This window comes from Rosa rugosa, chromosome 3 (assembly GCF_958449725.1).
Source record: "Rosa rugosa chromosome 3, drRosRugo1.1, whole genome shotgun sequence".
Lineage (NCBI taxonomy): Eukaryota > Viridiplantae > Streptophyta > Magnoliopsida > Rosales > Rosaceae > Rosa > Rosa rugosa.
In genome coordinates, this window is record NC_084822.1 from 31,686,193 (window position 1) to 31,692,101 (window position 5,909).

At 40.4% G+C, this 5,909-nt stretch overlaps 1 long non-coding RNA gene across 1 annotated transcript; it reads right to left on the bottom strand.

Annotated features, from left to right (window-relative positions):
* Positions 1–2,942: 2,942 nt before the first annotated feature.
* LOC133740145 (uncharacterized) lies at positions 2,943–5,634 on the bottom strand. Its single transcript, XR_009861041.1, has 4 exons — positions 5,451–5,634; positions 4,175–5,261; positions 3,600–3,684; positions 2,943–3,305 (listed from the first exon to the last, which is right to left on the bottom strand). It is a non-coding gene; the product is annotated as an uncharacterized LOC133740145 (long non-coding RNA).
* Positions 5,635–5,909: the final 275 nt, after the last annotated feature.

Here is a 5,909-nt window from a genome sequence, read left to right on the forward strand (position 1 = left end):
GCGTTTTGTGAGAAGCTTGCGCCATAAGGCGAGATTGTCATATCTTTTTCTTATCACGCTTTCTAATGAAGACCCATTAGCCAATAGGTTTGATGTTAGGAGGTGTTGGCATCACTGGCTCGGAAACCTTCCTCTTCGTTAGAGAATCCAACTTAACCTGGATCGCATCTTTCCATTTAGGCCAAATTTCTCTACGTTGGCATTCATTCATCAACGGAGCGTGATTCGATATCATCGCACTCAACAAACTCATGCGCAACTCCATCATCAATTATGATGGAGTTTCTATCCCACGTCTCATGTACACTAGTGTAATTTTCAAAGAGCTCTATATTCTCAGGAATATGTTCTGACGTTGAGGCGTCCCCCAACGATAACCATAATCCGAAAGATACTCATGAGACAGATTTTGAGTCTTCATGATCAAAGGATTGGGTTGTGCCAAAGTGTCCTTCGAACCCACGAGCCTCCCACGCATCCTAACTGGGGCCATGGCCTATAACGCCAGAGTGCCACTCTCTTTGGCGTTGGCGCCATGCCTACCTCCGTGTAGGGTGGCGCTACGTCCTCTCGTAGGGACGTTCTTCCTTGCAGGTATATTTGCAGCAGATGTGTGATCTCGTCACTTTAATGGGGATCGAGATGAGACATAGTGGGGACAGACCACGACAATTCCTGTCGTTCCTGCTGAACATCTGTGTTCTTATCTCCCCCTAACGACGGGAAGACGGGCTCATCAAAGTGACATCTGCAAATCTAGCGGTAAGGAGATCGCCTAGCAAGGGCATTAAGTGGCGGACGATTGTTGGAGTCTCAAATCCAATGTAGTTGCCCACTCGGCTGTAAGGACCCATCATAGTGCGCTGTGGCGGCACAATTGGCACATAAATGGCATACTCAAAGATGCGTAAGTACGATACTTGTATCCCAGTCACTAGCTGTAACACAGAGGTAGATTGAGTGGTGGTGGGTCGTAGACGAATTAGCATAGCTGCATGCGATATTGCATCACCCCAAGTGGATATAAGAAGATTGGTGCACATTACCAATGTCCGGACTACCATCGTAGTCGTTTCCGCCAGACCAATTGGGTGTGTTTATGGGAATATGATGTCCAACATCAGTCCCAATGCAATAACCATCGAAAGTCTTCGATGTAAACTCTCTAGCATTGTCAAGTCCAATTGACTGAATAAGATGATCCGGGGAGTGACCCCGTTGTGATATGATATGTGCTAGGAATGTAATATAAGCAGGATTTACGTGGACAATGGCACAACACGTGACCAGCGTGTTTGCGTGTCAACCAACATCATGAGATATTTAAACTCCCGCAGGTTGGTTGAACCAGTCCACAGAATCCCCATGGATTCTATGTAAGAACAGAATGAGTATTTTCATATCCTTTGCATACGACAGTCTCAGTCCTAATTTCCCTAAGGAATGGGCTTTGTAAAATGAGTGAGAGGCTTTAGAAGCAACCAATGAGGATTGTGGTTGGGCTTGAGCGTCTGAAACGCTATTTGAAGCAAAGTTGGTGATTGCAGCATCACCTAGGGCGTCATCACTATGATGGACGCCATCCATGACGTCATGGATAGGGACTGTGCCAGCCCATGGCTGGTGGTGGATGGCGGTGGTGCCAGAGGCAGCGGCGGCGGTCACACTTAGTCCAGGAATCAACTTTTGATTCATGCTTCGTTTCGCTCTAGAGAAAGGATGTCCATGTGAAGTCTTTATTAGACGGATCATCATATCATGACTATGATGACCTATCATGTCGTGACAAAGCCAATATGTGTCTAAATCCAAGAGATCTTCTCTCCTAACTTTATTGGATTTAATAGCTCGAATAGTGACATAGAGTCCACTAGAGAGACACACAAACTTCTCTAAGATGCACCTTTGTTCGCAATCGTTAGAGGCATTGCAAAGGAACTCATTTCTGTTCTCTACATGCGTTTTCGCATGGAATCCATTGGCTATTCATAGGTGCGATTTTCCCTAGGAGCGTAGAGAGTTTTTGTGACAGTAATCAAGGTGCCATTTGGCAAGGGGAACTTGGGTTATTCCATGTTCTTGAATTAATACCGATGGCCCAGCCATCGTAGTCACAAAGTAATATGCTCAGAATTAAAATGGACTCATAATGAAAAGAACTCGAAATTTTATTCATAAGCCAACGGAGTACATCATTGTCTCTTGACCATTAGGAGAATCTAATCCAAAATACTCATTAGGTGAGTAAAGAGATGTCGGTGGAGCAAAGCTCACTTAAGTACCACTTATCTCAAAACCTTCCTAGACATCATACTCATTTTGAATGAGCCTATGTGAAGAAAAACTAAATCAATGGCATTTACTACAAAGTATATGACAATTGCCTATTACATCTCTTGGAAAAATAAAGACTTAAATAGAATTGGCGATCTATTGATCCCAGCCAGATTTGTAGTCTTCAACCCTTCACTCAATATCATCTTCATGATCTTCTTGTTCCACATAATGAGCTTCTCTTGTTTCACAATATGCTTTGTAGGCGGTGACAATTTCTTCACGAGCTCTACAAATGTGTGCCTTATTTGCCTCTAAGGCTGCTCTATTTGCTTCCAAAGCTTGAGCTTGCTCAACAGTTAGCACGTCCTGGCTAGGCTCGAGAATCGTATCCAGCATTCCATCCACTACTAAAAAAAACTCCAATTGCGACGGCAGTTTGCGACAGCAAAATTACATTTTGCCGTAGTAAATACTTTTTGCAACGACAATTTCAGTATTTGCGACGGAAATGATGGCATTGCAATAGGTGGCGTCACAAAATCTATTCGCGACGGTAAATTTCCGTTGCAAAAAGTATTTGCGACGGAAAATGTTTCCGTCGCAAGACAAAACCTACTGCAACGGCAAGGTTGCCGTCGCAAAAAAGAAATTTTTTATATAAAAAAAATTGGTGCTAATTGCACCATATATTTCTTCTAAGAACATGCAAAAGTCATTGAGACCCTTCATCAGAAATTTCTCATACATGATGGCTTATGGAGCCGAACTACACATTTCATTAAATCTTGTTCATACCCTCTTCTCCCTTGTGAAATCTTGTTCATAAATCCTATCTCCCTCTCTAACATGCCACCACATTTGAGTTGCCTGAATTTTTAATGTGGCAAGCATTGATCTTGTAGCCACAATGCAGCTAAGTAGTAAGCAGTCATCATCTCACTTATGCTCTCGTGTTTCCTTCCCTCTTGAAATTCAATTAACAATGATGTACGCAAGCTCCAAAGTGCTCAAATCTCTCCAATGAATAGCTGTAAAAGTCCACATGAAATGTTAAATAATACTCGAGCCTATCATAAATTATGGAAGACAGTATACAAATAAAAACTACTAACTATAACCACTCTTCATTATGAAATATATCATAGATAAAAACTACTAACTATAACCACTCTTCATTATGAAATATATCATAGATATATAAGAAGATAACATAAAAACCTTATATACTAGGAGCTACAGCCAAAACCAAAGCTTATAATGCGTGAACCACATGCTAAAGTAAAAGCATAGAAGTACAAAGTATGGAAAAGAGATTTACTAACCAGCACCTCCTTCCCTTCGATAATTCAGTCTATTTGCTCATGTCACTCTGGGGCTTCTACTGTTTCTATTGGTTTTTTCTTTGTTCTGCTTTATGAAAAGACACAAGAAATCAAGAGTTTAGTGAATGTCCAGGAATAAAAAACACAAATTTATCTCTTCAAACTAAAAGAACAATACACACACACACACACACACACACACACTTGATTACATAGTAGAGCCTTTATAGTAATTATGACATTACTCAACCACATAGTTTAGAGTTGAGACTTTAAGCTTGAGGTTTAGGAGAAAACCATATTAAGGACATAAACCAGAAAGCTCCTGCAGTCTTGCCCATTATTGTAAGAAAAAGGAAAGAAATCAATCGATTAATGAACCAGTGAAACTTGTCAGGAAAAATGCATAAGAATGAATGAAATGGAACAGGAACCTCAAAGGAGGAAGCATCAAAGAGGCACAAAGCTTGTGAGTGAAATCAACGTTTAACATCAATCATGGTTAGTAAATTCCATCTTCATGGTACAAGTAATACATTTGGGAATAAACAACAGTAGAAGTGCAAGAAGCATACCATAGCAATATGTCTCCCAAAGTCCTTGTAATAAGAATAAGCTTCACCACGATGGACTGCAAGGTTGCCAGTTCATCTTCAACAATCCCTTGATTGCATGCTCAGGAAACTGCCTTCCAGATTGGAGTAAAAAATAATTAAGTCCAGAGCAAGAAAAACTGAAATAGCATGCAGATGTAATGTACTTGTATCCATTCACTTACTGGGAAGTTAATAAGAAAGGACAATAGCAACTTCACTAAAACCATCCTCGAAAATTTCAGTTGAAAGCAGCAAATTCATTTGCTAGATAAATGTCTTGTAACGTCAATTGCACTTGATCAACCAAAAGTACTTTGCCTTAAAATTAACTAGTCAATATGTACCTTCTATATCCCATGTCATTTTATATATTCTGAAACGGAAATCAGGATTTTCATAATAAAAATTGAGATATAAGCATGAAAGAGAGGGGTAAAAGGAGCCTATACCAGCACTACACGAGGTAGGCGGATCCTTTTGGAAATCCTCGACCTCGTTCCACATGGGTTTTTGCAAATACCCATTTAACATTGAGCAGTGATAAGCTAAACAAAGACAACTGACCAAGTGCACAATTAATTGTATGTTTCACATAACCAAATTGACCATCAAGCTCAAAAAAAGTAGTTCGTAACTTTGAATATCGATCTAAACACCTCAAGCTTCCAAAGCTAGTTACTGTACATTCACTGATTGAAAAATTGTATGGGTAGACACTAGGTGATTTATTTTCTTATTTAGAATTAGAAAATGAACAATGTCCAATAATTAAAGAACGCTTCTTCCTTTCATATAGGGATAACTCTAACCATGAAATGAAATATCTATCTATCCAAATTTCTAAGCAACCAATCAAATAATTAATGGAACTAATTAGTCAAGGAAATTTCATGAGAACTGAGCAAATGGAACAACAAAAGCATATAACAAGAGAAGAACAAAGAAACAGACCACCATGAAAGACAGAGCGCTAAGTGGATGCCCATTACTGGAGCTAAAATCGATTTCTGGGGCGAATCGGAGAGACTGATCATTTGGGGAAAGGTCCTTCTCCCAATATTAAATCCTGAATACCCAGAAAGAAAAGCGAATCAAAATTAGATCTTGAGCCCTAAACAGACCCAAATGAAATCCACATAAATTCGCACAATACCAAATTACAATGAAAGATCAACACAATAGATGAGCATGAGAGAGGAGAGGAGAGACAACATGGCGATAATGGCAACATGGAAAGAAATAACGGATAGGTTACCATAGATCTGAAAACGATGCGAAGTATCTTGAGATCCAACTCCAAGAGAGAGAGTGCAACACAGATAACGATTTGGGGAGCCTTGCCACAGATCTGAAAACGATGTCGGAGCCTACCACATATAACGCAGAAAGAACGTCGGCATCGAGAGAGCGAGAGAGAGAGAGAGAGAGGCAGAGCTACGGAAAATAGAGTGTGAACCCGAGTCCTCTTGAATAAACAACACCCATCGGAATACGACGTCGTGTCCACCCTTAATCATGCGACCCTTTTTAATTGCCGTAGCACACTTCTCAAATGTATGCAACAGCAAAGCTGCCGTCGTGTATCCCGTCACTAATGCTAGGCTTTTGTGACGGAAACCAATGCGGTCGTAAATTGCCGAAGCGAATGCAATTTTTTTTAGTAGTGATCGGCCTTGAGATGCTGGCGGACATCACAAACCCAGCTGTGATAACC